This window comes from Strix aluco, chromosome 2 (genome assembly GCF_031877795.1).
Source record: "Strix aluco isolate bStrAlu1 chromosome 2, bStrAlu1.hap1, whole genome shotgun sequence".
Classification (NCBI taxonomy): Eukaryota; Metazoa; Chordata; class Aves; order Strigiformes; family Strigidae; genus Strix; species Strix aluco.
Window position 1 is genome coordinate 89,830,813 of NC_133932.1, and position 18,853 is coordinate 89,849,665.

Genomic DNA, 18,853 nt, shown 5'->3' on the forward strand with positions numbered 1-18,853 from the left:
ATTATTGGCATACACTTCTGATCAGAAGAGTCCCAAGACAGTGTAGACATTGGTACTCTAGTCTTGGGGAAGGTAAAAGGTGCCCTTGTGATCCTACAAAAGAAATTCCAGTGACGAGGGCTCCCTCATGATAGCATAACATTAGGTGGTTGGTAGCCATCAAAATGACAGTGTAAGAAAGTGAGACTGTTGTTTTGCCCCATTTTGCATGGTCAGCAAAACTGGCTGGGCATTGAAAAAGGAACACCTTTCACCTTGCTTTGGTTTGTCGAACCTGCCTGTTGTTCTAGTACATGAGTGCCTTCTTTAGTAGGAAATACGACTGAATTCTTCCTCACATTTGAGGGTCAAATTTTCTTACAGAGCTGGAAAGTTCAATGTGGAAGGAAGTCCACCTCAGAACTAAATAAGTCTACTGGCTTAGCAGCATCTGTTGGTTTAAAAATAAATTATAGTTATTGTTTATTATAAAGCAAAATAATACATCTCGTTGGGAAGCTGCTGTTTATTTCACTCTCAGGGTTTTTTACAAAACCTTTGCAGTAGTTTCATATGCTCTTAAGTAACCTAGACTTCGTAAATTAGAAAAGCTTTCCATCTTCCAGAGCAAATGTAGATTTTAGCCCTAATATGTATTCATAATGAATTAATGATATTAAATAACCAACCCCTACATGAGTCACTAAGATAATGAGACGCATTAGATACTTAGGATGATGGAGGCACTTAGGTAATGAAATGAAAAAACCTAGACAGAAGGAAAAATAGATCTGATTTTCAAAACTAGTGCTTTGTGAAGAGTGTTTTTCTAAATAAGAAGCATAAGTCAGTATGTAAAAACAGCAATGGAAAGGGAATCTGGTCCAACTTACGCAAAAAGCCTTACTTTTCAGTATTTGCTAGTTCTGAACCCTGCCTCTCTGGCCTTTGCTTTTAGAACAAGGCTTCTTTAAGTTCTGCTGATGCAATACCTAAAAGCACGGCTCAGCCTTCAATGCCCAGTATTAAACTGGTGCTGTGTTGCTAATGTACTCCATTGTATGGCGCTGCAAACAGTAGAGCCCTCATACAGTAAGCACCCTTATATGAAATGATTCCATTATCAGATACATGTCACAGAGGATTTCCTCCTATGTAAAACATTGACACAAATTGCTGAGCTACAAGATTTATCCATTTACTGTGCCACATTTTTCACAGGATTTTACCTTCTTGCACACAGGCATTACTTTACAAGCCTACTTCTGTACAAAGAAAATTTGTAAAAAAAAAAAAAACAAAAAAAAACCCAAACCAAACCCACCCAAAAATTCAGCGTAGCACTTATTCTGTCAAGAATTGTTTTTCCTTGAGTGGGAATTTCTTGAGGCAGATTTGGCTGAATACGATATGTTATGACCTTTGGAATAAAATGAAAAGCCTGTGGGACAATACCAGATTTTGGCAGGATACTGTTGTCGCTTTTCAGTTTTCACTTCAACTACTGGCCAAATGCCACACCACAGCCTTGTTCTAACAGTGTAAGTCACACCACAGCCATCACCATCCCATGTACTGAATGCCCTATACCAACCACTACGTACTCTGAAATAAAACATTACCTGTCAACTCTTGCTGCACATTCCTCATAGACTAATAGTTGAGGTGTTATGTATGTACAAGTTGTAGATGCCTCTGAAATATTCATGTAGTTCCACTTTTGCACCCTGTGCCAGACCCTTTCCATTCCCAGTTTGCCTTTTAAACGTCTAGATATCATTTTACTGGACAGATTATCTGTTGTAGAGAACTGCAAATAAAGAAAAAAAAACCAATTTCATATTTTCAAAGATCAATTTGGCTTGTCTTATATGTTCATCTGGGTAACTGGCAATTTACAAAAATGTCACCCCGAAGTTCTGAATCTAACATGCACTACACAGGCATGGAAAAACACATCTTTAAAAATTCCTAACAGTCTTTGATCTCAAAATTATACAACTATCCCACAGAACACACCCTGTCTCTGCTTGCTCCTTTTCCTGAAATCATTGGGCTAATAATAGAAAGGAAATTCTGAGTTAATGTGGATCAAGTCCTGAGGACCTTACTCAGGTTTTACTCAGACCCAACTCAGATAATTTCCCTTGAACGGACAAGAGCTATCCACCTTCTGTAAAATCAGAGTGAAGATCACAGGATTCTCCTGGAGTTATTCACTTAATTTTCACATCCTCACTGTGCTGAATCACGCATGAAATAGATCACATCCTACAGAAAAATAACAACATTCATGTTTACTAATCCATCAAATAAAGTGGTACTTTTTTGCTAGCTTACACATAGGAGAGGTTAGTTTTCAAATAAATACTGTTTTGATGAAAACCACTGATTAAGCAAGCTCAAAAAGTTGTTCTAATTATGTCAGGGTTCCTGGGAGTGTTTTCTTGACCTTGTGGCAGGTGTGTGTGTACTAGGAACCCAGAGGGCTGCAGGTAGCTGGTCAAGATCTGCAGCTAGAGAGAACAGCAGCTGCCAGTTACCAACTTCAGGATTTGATAGGCACACCAAAATATCCGTTATTTTCCTCATCATTCCAAGACAAGATCTGTCATCCTACTCGGACAATGACCAGAGAAAGGGATCAGGTAGGGGTTTGTTCTGAAACTCCTAAGGATACTTCCAATGCCACATTCTACTGAATTTGGTCTTTTCTCACACTTTGCTGAATATGATATCGTGTGTAATTGCTGGCTTGCAGACATTTGCTAACTTAAATCAATCTCAGAATAACAATGAATTGATGAATGAATAAATGAAGTAGTGGGTAAGACTCCAACATCTGGCAGCTGTCACCTGAGAAAGATGTACAAACAGATGAGGACAATCTTAAAAAAGAGAAGGTTTTTTGTCTTAGTACTGCAGAAGAAAATTATGAACTCAAAAGCTTTACATTTAGCAGAAGGAGTTGATGGAAGTCATTGGAGAGACAGCAGGGAAGAAGGTCAAATTTCAAGGTGCAAAATATCAAATACAAATCAAAGATATAATCATATAAGAAGAGAATAGCTCTCTGATACATTTTCAGAGGTAATTGATTATTAATATTGGAGAATAATAATGGGATAGTACACCCTGTGTCCTTAGAGGTTACTGTACCAGCTATATCAGGGGTCCATGAATGATTCTATCATGAATGATCGTATTCTAAAATATGGCAAAGATGATCGTTGTTTCTCATATTGCAGAAAAAGAGTAGCAGTAGCAATAAGCCACATTGTCTGTTGTGTAGTATCAGTTTTATGCCAGCAAAGTTTCAATAAGTTCCAGTTGCACCGGTATAAAACTTGGGTAAGGTGTTGAAAGTCATGCCTGATATATCTACCCCTCTTGTATGAAAATCAATATTAGCAGGGTTTTCCAGACGTTATAGTGCCTGTACAAGCTGCTTTTCTTGGACCGCTCTTGAGCTGCACAGAATCACTGCAGAGGAGGAGGGGAGCAACTGTTCAGATCCGCCCCGAGGCCTGGACTCTGTTCCTCAGTCAGCACCATGCCCTGATTTACAACCTGATGCAGGAATCCTACCTACAATGCAGCTATATCAACACCTGCATCTTGGGGAAAACAAATATTTTTTAAGGTGAGATTGTTGGGTACAAATAAGCTGCAAAGCATAAAGCTGGCTTGGAGCCAGGCCCAACAAGGGCATTAGGCACTGCAACACTCAGTGTTGCTAGTTCCAGAATGAACTATTAAAGGCATCATTAAAACGACATGTAAAATCAGCCTGTTACTGTGAGGTGCTAAGTGCTTCCATTGAAAAGCTTTAAGGGAGCTGAGCTTTCTCTGCATCTTATAAGATTGGACCCATATTTTCTAAAAATGTGATGAAATGATGCATTTTTATTTTACATCTTGACAAATCAATTTCCTGACTGAGTGGTGAGTTCACAGAAGGGGCAGCACATGTTACATTCCATTAAAAAGAATTTACTAACCATTTTCTTTTTCTTTTTCTGTTTTAGCTGATGTATATGGGGTGCTGTGAACGCTGAAAATTAATGTTAATTTATTTATCATTAAAAATAAGGAAATGAGACTGAGCAGCATGGAGAAAAAGTCTGGAAAGTGTGAAAGTATGTTCTGTATTCCTTACTTTCTATAGGTACTATTTTTGTTTCACTCGATAATCTCAAAGGGACACCAAATAAATTGGGGGTGACTGAACTATTAAAATTGCTTATTTAATGGCTTCTCTCTTACTAGGGGGAAAACTTTTCAGTCTGTTTAGACTGAAACAATCTAGGTGGAAAAAATCTGGTCCCAAAGATTTATTTTGGCACCAGTTATAAAACTCTCTGCCTCAGCTGTTTCATTTTGATCTTATTTAGTTACATTTTCATCAAGACGAACATGACAACATCAGTGGACCATCTCTGGGTACAATACAGATTAAAACTTAATCATCTTCATACGCAAAATTATTTCAGGCTCAATGGTTGTCTATCAGACAGGTATCTAAGTTTATTTGTTTTCTACCATAACACAAATAGCAATCATACCGCCAAAGTAGACATTCACTTAAATATTTCCCTCCTTAGGGTAATACTTTGGTCTCTCTTTACAAATAAAAATGCCTAAACTGGCTTGGAAAAAGGACCTGGAGAAGCTCTTTACAGAGATGCTAGTACAGGATGGAAGGGTGGTCACTGTGGAGTGAGGAAATACAAGGAGGAGACAAGCCACATTTTTAGCACAGAAGTCAGTGAAAGGGACCCCAGGAAAGAAGGAACACTCCTGGAAAAGAAAGTGCAGCTAGAGCCCTGGAGAGGGGAGAAGCTCCTCAGGTTTCTGGCCTGGAGAGATGGGGAAATAAAGCACACAGTTTTGTCTTGCTGCAAGCTCCCCATTATGAGTGTGTTGGAGGTTAACGTTCTGACCCTTTGGAGTCAAGAGGGCTAAGACTGCCCAGTGACCTCATCTGCTTTTCCAACACCTGGAGTTTTTCTTTTGGCTTAACTGGTGCATAGTCAATCCCTTTATTTGGAGAATAGGTGGATCCTACCTCAGGTTACATTTTATAAACATACCGTAATCTCTGCAGTTATCGTATCTTGTACATATTTTATGCTTAGAAAAATCAGATCAGCTGTTTCAGAGAATCCCAAGTGTGACTGCTAGACTTTCATTAGCCGAAGAACATAGATTTTACTAGGTGTTAACTAATAAGATGACTGAGTAATTCCACTGAAAGATCAAACAAGACCAAATACTTAATATGCTTCTATTGGTATGTTGGGCTTCCCAATCTGCAAAACCAGAAAGCGGAACAGTTTTTCATATTGCTGCAATTCCTATAATCATTCTGTTATAGTATATCTTTTCAAGTACAGCCAGATCATCTTTTCAAATATAACTAGTAATCTGAATACAAGATATAATGTCAGCTTTCCAAACTGAAGTGAATGGAATTGCAAACTTTAAGTGCTTTCCAAACCAGAAAGACAGGATGGAAATACAACATCAAAATCTGAGAAAATTAATAAGGTTTAGATTAGTAGGAAATATTTTATTACCATAGGGAGGTTTAAAATCACTTCAGAAAAGTAGAAGTGCAGGAGTCATTTCTCTTTTAAAAAATATGTCACAGTCAGTAGTCATGAAATAGATGATTTATTGCAGGATTCTATGCCTAAACTGTAGGTGTTTAACTGCAAGCATGTGCCTATGTGCTTTTCCAAATAGAAGTGTATTTAAGCAAATGCTTAAATTCAGTGTTAAACTAGACCCTTAAAGGTCTAAGAGAACACCCCTCAGGCCTGGATTTACCTGCCTATCTTCAACCACTTAACTGAGACATAGCTAAAATAAGAGCCTTGTCATCCTACTCTCTCTCTACGGGGAGATTTATTGAATATAGATGGAGTTTAGGGCAAAGTAGCCTCCACAATTAAATTCTTAGGTTCAGTGGGATGAATCTAGTCTAATACTGAACTGAATCTAATCTAAATGAATGGCCTTTTTGCTTTGAAGCCACCTCATTAGGAAACACAGGAGGAGAAAGACCAAGTCTGCAGTATACCATGAAATCACCTATGAAAACAGCAGAAGGAGGAGGCAGTGACCAACAGTTAAAGCATTTATCTGGGAAATAAGAAAACAGAAATAAAGTTCTACCTGAGGGGATTCAAAACTTCCTGCTTTTTATTTCCCAGAAGATGTCTTAGACACTGCAGAAAAGGCTACAGTAAACCAGGATAATGCCACGATACATTCTTCCTTGCAAAGCTATGTCATTGTTCAAAGAACTTATAGGTCAAGGAGAAAATACGGAGACATCTTGTTTTTGTGTTGTTCTGTGATTAGAACAGTCCTCTATATGGGAAGTTGTGAGTTGTCATCCTTGCTGGCCATGCTCATTATGCTTTTTCAAATTTAGTGAGTCTTTAATGGAAAATTAGTCCTTCTCTACTACAGATATAAGTACTGATGTTGAAGCACCGACTTGTACATTCAATCCATTTATTGCTCACATGTTGTACACTTTTTTAATGGTAACATATAACAAAAGGGTTTGTACCTAATCATGGCTTAGCTGACTACATATAAAATTATGAAACTAAAAGTCACATAAGCCACAAATGAAAATTTTTATGTTTGACTGGGGCTTGAGTTAAATGTTACATCCTTTGTAAATATGGTCACTGATAATCATATGGTTATCATATGCTAAAGCAATAAGAAATTAACAAAATGCACCATGTGAGTGTTGGAATAGTGCAGCAGTCAGAATCTGTGTCAAACTTGTAGCTTTCTGGAAAATTGGGATGTAGCCAGAACAAGTTGAAACAGACCATTCATCCCGTGTCTCTGAGATACCAGTGACAAAGACAATGAAATTCAGAAAACAGCCTATTTTTACAACAGCTGTTTCTGAAGCACTTGGTGGTTTTAATAGTTTTCCGTCAGCTAAGATTAGTCATGAAAAGGTAATAGGAAATCTAAGATTCACAGAAACATGAGTCTTATCTAAGAGATGATGCAGGTGGAGGGCAAAACCACCATAGCAATTTGTGACTGATCTGAGGCTAAAAGTCTTGCAATATTAACAGGCAACTTCCTGATAGAAAACAGGTCACAGGAACCTGGAAGAAAGAAGGGGGGGGGGGGGGGGGAAGAAAAATACATATGAAGATTCTTATGTAAGGTGAACATTATCTGACACTTCAGTAAGAGGTTTCAAACCTCTGTAAGAAAGGAAAGTAGGAATAGGTAGTGTCTCAGCAGAACCAGAAATAAAGCTGAAAGAGCCAAAAATTCAGCAACTCATACACAGAGGAAAGATCCTCTTACCCTAAGATAGACTACGTTGTTTATTGCTCTGGGGTCATACAACAAAAAAGAACTGCTAGTGTGTATACATTTGCTAGCCCTTTAGACTAAAAAAGAGACAAATCTCTGCCTATCTTTAGATCTGAGGAATTAGACATATAAAATGGGACAATTTTCCTCTGCCTATGAGAGAAGACATATTGGGGAACATGGATAATGCCAAATAGCTTTCAACAGGGTGCCCTAAGAAAAACAGAAGATATTTGTTCACACTCAACAGTCCCTTTGAGAAATATTGTTTCTGCGGACTACCATTTGGGTTGTTTCCAGCCCCTGAGGGGTTTGACTGCAAAACGTAACATTTTTTGTTGGTATGGAGGATACAAAAGACTATTAAGATGATGTTTAACTATGGGAAGAAAAAGTTGTATGGCATAACCAGAAGCTTTGGAAAAAGATTGAGCAGCTGGGATAAATCTAAACAAGTATAAATGTAACTTCTATGTGAAGACAATAATATATGCGGGTGAGACAGTAACGTGAGAAAGTGTTTAGGTAGTTCACATCAAAGTTGAGGCCATCAATAGCAGGCATGTCTTAATAGATGAGAAACTGGTACAAAATTCTTTGAAATTACGATTTATGCAAACATGCTTAGTCTAACAGTCTAAACTGACTACTTGGGAATGCTACAGTGCAAAGCTATTGAACAGCCATGGGAAAATGAGGCAAAGAGGTCCTGATCCTCAAATATAATGACATGAGGAACAACACTAAGTTCTTAGAAGATCCTGCAAGCAGGCTATTGACTTGGTCTTCATATAATCGCACGGCTGAAACTGACAACCAGTGTTTTATTCATCACAGATTCTAACAAAGAACAATTATTCATCTGCTCAAATAGAGTGGGGTTTGGTCCTGGTGAATAGTAGAAAAAGTTTTATGCTTTTGTTTATGTGAAGATACTAGTAACTGAAACTGCCCATAAAGTTGTTCTCAAGGCTAAAAAGCGCCCCAGAAATACCCACCCCACAGGAAATACTTTCAGTTTCAAATGGCTGATTTGCAGAACAATATGACAGTCAGGCACACTTTGTAGAGGACTCAGCAAAAGTGATGGGATCAACATTCAGCAAGAAATTTTTTGTCCATCTTTTTATTGGAAAGTGTGCAGTCCCTATTTGAAATTGAAACAATATCACTGGTGATTTGACAGTACATAAAAAGCAATTATGGCAAAAGGCACATATTCTGTATCATAAAATAATATTTGGTATCTGAACACACTTTGTGACAATATTGGTGTGATTGGGGGACAAAATTAACATGAACAGAAGTAGTGACCAGTGAGATGTTTTACAGTCTTAAGAAGTTGTCACCCTAGACAGATATGAACCATGGGCAAACAGTGACATATTTTCCACCTGTCTGAAGAGGGAAAACTAAGGAATCTGGCAGAAAATGATCCCAAAACTTGAGAGATTAGAGGCACAAGACATGAAAGCAAAAAATAAAACTAGTGTCACCTTCTGAAAGCAATAGCCTTTATTCCTTGGGGAGCCTCAGTGAGCCTAGACTGCCTCACAGACCAGTTGAATATCCTTAGTAATTTTAATTATTATTGGATTGATTTTTGGTACGCACAATGGTGTGTTAAATAATGCTGGTTTTCAAGTGTAATTATTCCACACTTTGACTTAACAGACACGAGGCCTTTAAAACAGTGCAAGGGGGGTATTGTGAAGCTTTCAGCATTGTTTGGCAAAGGCAGTTAGACCTAGGTAGAGAATAAATGGGTTTTATAAAACCTTCAAGACAGAAGTTCAGAACAGTCAGTCTCCCAACAATGTGCTGTGTGTCAGTGGATGTGAAGACATTACACAGGCAGGAGGAAGTCTGAAGCCTGACACGATCATGAGATGTCTTCCTAGTGACTCCAGTGGGCTATGGATCAGAAGACATTCTGCAGGGACCTATATCCACCTCCATCCTTCTCGGTGCTGCCCAGTGCCTATGCCTCACCTGTGGGTGCACAACACACAGCTGGAATGCCAGCAGCTCTGGCAGCTGCATCTCTAATAGTATTTCCACATGCCTGTATGCAGTTTCCGTAAATAAACCTGCCAACGTGAGAGAGAGGTTAAAAAAAATAATCTTTGTGTTTGGATCTTGTGGGCGTGGTAAAAATTATTTCATTTGCCTTTTAGTCCCTCTAACACCAGCAACATATACAATTTCCAGGCTTTGGACTACTGTGGCAGGCAGTACCTGATAAAATCCCTTCCGGAGGAACTGGAGGGTCACTAGAAGCACTTTGTACAATGCCCTTATTTTCCCTTAAAGCTGATCCGTAGCCCCAGACTACCCAATTTGCAAATTACACAGGGTTAGTCTGAGGAGATTGCCTCTCTGATCTGCTTTGTTTTAAAGATTAAACGCTATACTCTGTTTTGCTCGGGCCCTCTGTACGTGAGGGGTATGTGGGTAATGGGAAAACATCACATTAAAGTGAATGAATATGACCTGCAAGGGGAAACTTTACTGAAAGCACGAAAGTACCAAATCCTTAGTTGGCTGCTTTTTTCTCCTTGTTATCTGTCACTGCATCAGAGCTAAATGGAAGCTGGCAAATATAAACAATTGTTTGGGCATAAACATAACTCCAGTTATAACCATTTTCATTTACTTGGTATCTGTCATGTTACAACTATACATGTTTGTGAACCAGGCTTTCATATAGGGAAAAGGAGGCAGAGAGGGTTTCAATTCCTAAGGCTACAGGCACTTTAAGTATAAAAGGCTTAACTTTTCAGACTTTATGTATTCCAAAACCCTTCACAAACAAACATAGCTAAAACCATAGCACAAATACTTTTACTTCCTCTCAGATTTATATTACAGTTTTCAGCTTATGGAAACATTTTCCCAAGTTTGATTCAAATATTCCTTCAGAGACTTTTTAATAGTCTAATGAAATCTTAAGAGGAAGGGGTGGGCAGGCTATTACTCCAATCCCTGTTGTTAAAAATCACCCTTTGTGTGGAATTTGGGTGAGTCCCTCCCCAGAGGTACAGAATGCAATAAAGATAAGAAGGACTACACCTTGCAACACAGATCCGTGGGGTTGTATGAAAGGGGCTGCACAGTCACCAGCTGTCTGCTCCAGTGCCTTTCTGGAGAACAGCTGGAAATGCATTCTCCAGAGATTGCGTCTGGCTGGATTCCCCTGCACTCAAATCCCATTGATCTGGTTCCGTTCTAGCCCTCTGTACTCACAGTTCAAAGAACAGCAAGGCCTGTAAAGAAATTACTGCCATATTGTTCAACCGGCCACAGTGAGCAATATATAGGATTATAATTAGGAACACATTAAGGGAAACAGCTCAGTGGAGATAAGCTGTTTGACTGCATACGCTTTTTGATGAGGGCTTAGTGCCAATCCCAGAATAAAAAAGATTAAATGTTTGTTACCAATCCTTTTGAACTGCTGGCAGAACATGTGGTAGAGCATTTTTGATTCAAATTAAAAGCATCCTAGGATAAAAATAACCCTGTTCTGTTAGACCTTTCCAAGTGAAACCATTTGTAGGCTGATTTATTGTCTTTTCCTTCACCTCCTTCCACCAGCGTGATTAACATATGCATTTCTGAATCACATGTAAGCCTGGACAGGTATTTGTCTTGTTACACATCTGTGTAACAAATGGCAATACAAATTGTATACAGAACAGATGTAGATTTTCAAAGTCCCAGCAAATTGTATTTGACCAAGCACATAGATAAAAGTTTTATTGCAATTTATTGTTTCTTTCCAGTGGAGGCAGCCCTGTGAGGAGTCCCCAGTCTGCAGGTGACAACACTGGTGCAGAGCCCATTTCAGATAAAGAAGACAGGTTTATAATGAGAGAAAAACTTGTAGGAAGTGAAACACAGCCAAAGAAGAAAGCAAATCTCTGCTAATATCCTCATGAAATGCTTACCACTGTACTCTGTGGTGTCTAATTTATATATCTGGGAGATGTTGTGTTTAGGATTGTTTTTTTAGTCTCTATAAGATTTTGAACCTGCACCAAGTATACCAGAGAGACTGGAATTTGACAGATTCATGCTATGTTCATGGAGCCTCCCACACTGAGACAGGTTTATGATGTTACTGCATGTAAATTACCAGGGCTCAGGGAAAGAGCTACGTTCTCACTCACATCCCCTACACACAGAAAGATCCTTTTTAAGCCCCATTTCTAGTGAGCTAGTTAAAGATATGCAATTGGATAGGTACTGACTGCCTTGACCAGGAAATATATGTATTGACGTTAACAGAAATATCCACAACAGACTGTTCAGCTCCACTGTAGAAATAGAGGTTAAAAAAAAAAAAATCAGGGAATTTGTAACAAGAAAGTGGATTTAAGGGGCTAAAAATATAGTGATCTTACATTCAGAGCAGTATTTCTTCTTCTGGGATATCCAGTCTAATAATACTAAATGCTTTTAAGCAGTACTATTTTTACAACATGTGGAACTTCATATAATTGCCTTAGTTCCCATCTACTCAGGATTTAGAGAATTTATACTAAGTCTAACATACCATAGGAACACATTTGTACCAAGTGAAGAACAGTCATTTCACACACAATATGGTCAGGAGATGGCAGCCTGTTGTGAGGACAGACTTCCAGGCAGTGGCTGATCCAAATTGCTGACTGCTTTTGGCCAGGGGGAATCCCAGGTGGTATCTCTGTAGATACTTTGCTTAAGACAATAATCTTATTCTCCACGCTGAGCCCTCAGCTGTTGTGCCATACCTGAGAGATGTTTATAAAGCTGTTCCCCCCTCTCATCCCTGCTGCTGTGCATGCAGCCCTTGCCCTTTCCTCAAAGGTGACTCACTTTTAGCTTCAGCTGCAACAATCCCAACACTGACAGACCCAACTCCTACTCTTTCTTTTCTCAAGGAAAACCCAACTGAATTCATTACGAGATTTCACTGAAGGGATACTGTCAAAGGACTTCAGGAATTGGCATGCCTTTTCTGAAGTCTGCCAATTGCATTGAGATCACTGGTTGAAAGTAGCAGTAGATGACATGAAATTATTATTTTAAGATGTGAAATAATATATATGGGACCTAGATTGAAAAGAAGACAGTAATGTTAATGAAATATTTACTGTAATAGATGTTTATGGTAATCATATGCAAGCTTTAGGCCAAAGCTCTCATTAATTGCTGGCAGAGACAGTGCCAGCCTTGGTCAGGAACTCCAGAGCAACAGAACAGGGAGTATCAGGCTGGGGTCTGGCCTGTGTGCCAAACACAGAGAAGAACCATTTCCTTAGCTGAATTCAGGAACAGCAACCCATCCTACCAACAGCATCTTTAATTCCTGGGCCAAGAGGCGTTCTTTTGCCTGGGGTGGGATCCTGATTCTCCACTTCCTGCTGCTGTCTTTTTGAAATAAAGCTTTTGTTACATGCCGCTCAGGTTTACCCACATAGTTCCTTTGAAGGTATAAACAACCCAGGCTGCTGTTCTCAAAAACGTGTGTCTGTTGGGAAGCGTTAAGAGAAATGATCACTCGGACTCACTGATGCTGATTTGATTTACCTGATATTCTAGTGTTACTCATGTTTTGGGAACTAGTATGATTAGAAAAGAATGTAGTAAACATGTAATATTAAAAAGTTCACATGTTATACATCTGGAATCACAGTAAGGGGAATCATGAAAATCAAATTAAACAACTACTGGTAATGTTCCTGGTAATGGTAACATGGAGAGAGATGATAACAAAAAGTTTAGATGTGTCTCTTACAAAAATAATTTAAAAAAGAAAACCAGAAAAAAAGTGGACGTTGAAAGCTCAGAGGAGGAACAGAAGAACAGAGAAGGGAGGTAGTACTATCCCAGTAAAGCACTTCTGAAAATGGCATTAAAAGTTTTGAATTGAATTTTTCTTTTATTTTGAGATTTTTTTTTTTAAGGAAGGTGGGGAATAGCTTTAGGGTAGAGAGGAGAAAATAAATCTTTGATTTAAAAAATGCCAAAATGATGTTTAAAAATTAAAATTAATTTACAATCTCCAATGCTAAACTACCAAAAAGAAACTTGAAAATTAATTTTGTTCTCAGGTAGACAGCAGAAAGCTTAAATTGCAATATTACACCTGGAAATTTAAATAATGATTCCTTTTTTTTAAAAGAAAAAAAAGTCTTGACTGAAAGGTTTAACCAGAAATTAATTTTTTTTCATCTGCTCATTCTTTTTTGCACGTCTCTGAAATCTTCTCTTTCTGTCTCTTCCACCAAGGAAAAGTATCCCAAAATAAGAACTGTATGTCTTCATTCTCCATTTGAGAAATCTTGGCACTACTCCCATTTTTCAGAGAACCCGCTAAAAAGCAAAATAAAACACCTTCAAAGCAACCACATCACACAATTTGTTCTCTTGACTTCTAAAGTGAAAGACACATACCTACGTACATGAGGAGCCTGGTTATCCATTGCCTTGCTCACATACATGCTCACTTAAAATTATCCAAAGGAATTGCAAGAGGAGGACCAAATGCTACCAGATCAGGTTTCCATTTGACACCCAATTTGCACCCGCATTTCCAATAGAATAAAGAACTGTAGAAGACCTGCAAAAATAAAAGCGTAACTTTACAATTGTGTTTCTTCACAAATATTACTCTTTTCCAGACTTTCCCTGCTGCTCATTTCCAGCCTGACATTTTCCCTTCAGCATAACACTTGTATGGTCGTAAGTGAACACACCCCACTCGCTGAGTTGCTCTTCCCACAGACTCACAAACCAGACCACCTGTGAGGCCAGTACAGATATAAAGTGCAGCAGCTGGGGATGGGGATGGGGAATGAGGGTATATTAAGCCTGGTACTGGCTATCCTGCTTTTGGATGCAATCTGACTCCTATTTAACCTAAAAGAGTCTTTGTATTGGGATCTCCTGTTCTTCCAGTGAATAATTCTCACCAAAGGACAGCCTTCATGAGTAGCAGTTTCCCCAAAGACCATTAACTATAAAAGAGAGCTGATGAAAGCGTCTCCCATCCCCATTTCTATAATCCCACAATGCCAATAGAGCTTGCCAGCTGAGGATGAATTGCATTTAGATGGTTATTTTGGAAGTTGTGGGCAACACTCTTGGTTTACAAAGTAGATGGTAGGCTTCTTGGGCATGGCTTCTATCATGTAACATGCATTAGACTCCAGTAAGTGAGAAAACAGGCTTAACCAAATGAAGAACAAATGCTAGAAAAATCTAAAATGCTTGGAAACTGTACCTAGGAGGTTCTGCAAACAGTTACAGATGGTCAGTGTTTGTCTGGAGAAGCTTAACACTCGTTTTTCATAGCTTGATTTGCAAATTTTCTCACCAGCATTTCCCATCCTTTCTCTTTCTTAAGAGAGAGTCTATAAATTTCATCCCAATGTCCTTAGAGGTGTCACTGTGCGTGCCACAGTAAGTGAACCTCTTATTCAAGAGGGTTTGTGCTCTTTTTCATTGCTGCACAAACTGTGTGTTCTCCACAAGTTTTCATTACCCTTGGGGAGCATGAGAACCAACTATAAAGTTGATCAGACCCTAAAATAGATGCAGTTGGAGAAAGGAGTTTAATCTAAGAAAACAGGGAGCATTTCTGAGGCAAGTTTGTATTACAGTTAATGTTGCTTTTGTTGCAAGGCAAATGTGTGTTTAGAATAGCATGACTGTTAAAGGAAATATTTACAGCTGAGGAAGACCTCGAGAGTCCAAGCAGGGAAGTTTTTGCATATCTGTACACACAAATTTACTAGACGTAGATTATGCACACATCCACACTTTCGGAACTCTCCTCACAAAAAAGCCTCCATGAAAACCACGGGCACACATGCATGCCTTTGGCCAGGTCTCCCAGCAGCTCCTGCCTGCCTGAGGCTGGCAGGCACTCAGCAAGAGCCAGGTTTTAACTTAGCTCCTCTCCAGAGCAAAGAATGGCATCCTCAGTGGCACTCACCCAAGAACAGTCTTGGGAGGCAGAGCATTTCTCAGATGCTGTGGCACAATTTCCTTCCTGTTTCCCATTTGCTCCCAAATGTTACTAATTCACTGCAGTCTTACATCAGCATTGAACTACTTCCTTGCCAGCACTAGCTCAGAGGGTCTAGTCAGTCAGTAAAGAAGTAAAGGCCATGTTCACTCCTTCCTTACTGGTCCACCATATCCCACCTGCTCTCTGTCTACCTGCTCTCAGCAGACCACTGACCGAGGGGCACCAATTCTTCTGCACCAGACTCTTTCACTTGGGTAATCCAAACCACTGTCCAGCAGCAAGTCCATGAAGGATGTTATCGAAAAGTTTTCCTTCATCTCAGGTGCTTGTGGAAAATCAGTGGAATATAGTTTATACTATACAGTGTAACTAACTGTAGGAATTTACTGAAACTTGAGGCCCTGAAGTAAAATTCTTACTATATATATGGAACCTAGATCCAATTATCTGAGGGTTTCCAGAAACAACCCCAAGATAGTATTTTTAAGAGAAGATACCCAGAATATGATCAATAACTAACTTTTAAAAATTGTGTTGAAGGAAAAAGTCCAACCCATCTGCAGGAAATGGTTCGTATAACTTGGAGAAACCTCAGCCTTGCTGAGGAGCAGTCTTGGCAAAGTTCAGAAGTTTTTCATATTGTTGTTGGCAGGCCCCTGCCTACAACCACGATACCTTCAATTTCTGAGGTGCCACACTTCAGAAAGTTTTGTTATGGCTAATTAAGCAACAGGCAGAGCAAAGTTTGTTGATTCTTTATTTTACAGGAGTGTTAATTGACAAATAAGAGAGTTGAAATTACCAAGTCGTTCAGGAGTTTCTCATGATCTCAGAAAATTGCAAACAGTCCGTTCTCATTTCTCATTGACTTTGCAATTTTTCATCTGAATCAAAGAGCATAGTATCTATTCCATATAAGGAATTTAATATATTTTAAAAGAATAATTTATTTACTTGATATATGTTTCACATTAAAGTATACACTTTGCAGATGTCATTGTCATGGAATAATTCACCCCAGAATTTGGATCAACTCTTAAACCTTCTGTTTTTCAAAAGACATTCAGTGTTATATTCACATTGTTGGTAATAACACACAAACAGAAATCAAGAATAGAGAGGAAACCCATGTAATTACTCCATACTGGTGTCTATGCAAAGTTTACATATATGTCTATCTTTCAAGCAGATAATTCCCTATCACATATGAACGTCTTGGTTACATCAGAAAAACCCACCTGTAGTCTAAAATACTGTTTTGCTACAATGGGAATAATAAGGTGTCATTAAACTGTACAAAGGCAAACACTTTTCCATAGTAGAGGAATGATATTATAGTAGCTGTTTAATGAAAATATATCCCGTGAAGCTTATGAACTTTTCTATTTTAATATTTAGACAAGAAAAGGAGACAGATAGAATATAGCAAATTGACTACAACGAAAAATGTGTTGGTTGTTCTTGTAATTTTCCTTATATCAGGACCCTCAGGCACAAGCTGTACTGAAGTAATTAGAGCAGTCACAGATATTTAGGCCACGTTATGTTTTCGCAATATATCACACCATTCAGGAGCATGTTTCACTGTGATTTGCACTATATATTGTGGAAATACTCTAAGACTTCCCATCCTTGTTTTATTTGTGTACAGATTTGCCATTAACAGATAAACTAAGATGCTGTAGCAAATACATTGATGAAAATATATGACATATTTCATTATGAACTGTCCCCTACCATTACTCTCAAACTTAGATATTCAGGATACATCTATAGTAGAAAATTAAACATTGCTTGAATAGTTTTCTGGCACTGAGGCCAGCTGGCAAGCACCAGGCCGGATTTGTAGTTTTAAACTATTACCTTCAAAGACAGGGTGGCTACATTCACATTGACTACTAGGAACAGCTGCTGGCTGGTGTGTGCTCCCAAACCATGCCAAGGAATTTTTTGGTGGAGTCCTAAGTGGAATAGACCAAAACCATGCCATGTGCTGTTTAAATAATTGAATATTATAGATGATTGAATTCCAGTACCCAGGAACATTCCCTGGCATTGCTTAATTTACGAGTAGAGACAAAAACCTCAAGGAATGATTCACCTAATCCAGCTGCACATGTCTTCAGTGTAGATGTCTTCACCTGAGCTAAATTGCTTTCATGACCAAAGAGTGAACTCTTAAAGAACAATTCATTTCACATAATTAAACTGCCTGCATTAGGATGAGATGAATCAGTCTTTTTTTTTTTCCCCCCCACTGTTAAAGAGAACTCAGGCAACTAGTTCAAATGTAGATGTTCGCCACAGATCAGAAGTTTTTCTCCATGGGACCCTCCAGCAAATCAAGTTTTACTGCATGGAGGTAGTACTACATTCCTCCTCAGCCTCCCCTTTTCTCTCAGAAGCATATGATTTCATTTTGTTTTGGGACTGAAACATGAAAAAAGGCAAAGCGGAAAAATATTTTTGTTTCTTTTGCTATGTAATTACTAATAAATACATCTATTTGGAAGTTACACAAAAGTCCAGTATCCCTAAATTCTCAGTCAGTCTATGCCACTAGATGAGAAAACGGATATTTTAACAGAGCAACTCAAACCTTTTCAAAGCTGTCCACTTTCCTGAAAAATGCATCACAAGCAATTAAGAAAGAGATTAGGGCTCAGAGGATGCCATTAAATCAATTTCCAACTGATAATGCAAAATCACAATACATTCAATGGCTGGTGATTGCCTGGAATCAACCTGATTCAGTTGTTGGGAATCTGTGCTTTGACTGCTCAACCTATTAAATTTGCATTGTCAGCTCTCTTCTTGTAAGTCTCCTCAAACCTGTTCAAACATCATGAATAGATTTTATGCATTATTTATCTTGCACTGAAGAGGGCAGTTCATGTAAACTTGCAAAAAGAAATAGTGATATTTTCTTTCCCCAAAAGCTTGCAAATGAAAGACAGACAAAAACAAAGTGTCTGGCAAAGGGTAGGAGAATGTGATTAGATTTATTTGGATCAATACAGCACTAGAAGTAGGGTTTTTTTAATGTGCTGGATTTAACACTGCATTATTTCAACCTCACGTCTCTGTAAATCTGGTAAAATCCATGTAATTCAGATGGAAGAAAAAACCCAAACAGTACAGTAATCAACCTGTACCTATACATGTAAATATCTGTACTTTCAAGTATGATCTGTGAGGGGATTACCTTCTCTTTCCAGCGATACAGTTAGATGAGTTGCTTGTTCTTGGTTTTAAAAAGTGTCAAACATACACCTGCTAGTAACTACATTCCATTAAGATGTCCTAAAAAATTTACGCTGTATTGTTCCACTCATAAGATTTTTGGAAAGAAGGATCATTAAAGAACGAGGCAAAAATATTATGAGTGGTAGTATAATAGCAAAGCAAAACAAAAAAGCAGAAAAAAAAACATTTTCTCACTACATAAATTCTGTATCAACTTTGCACCAACCATATAAATGGGATTCA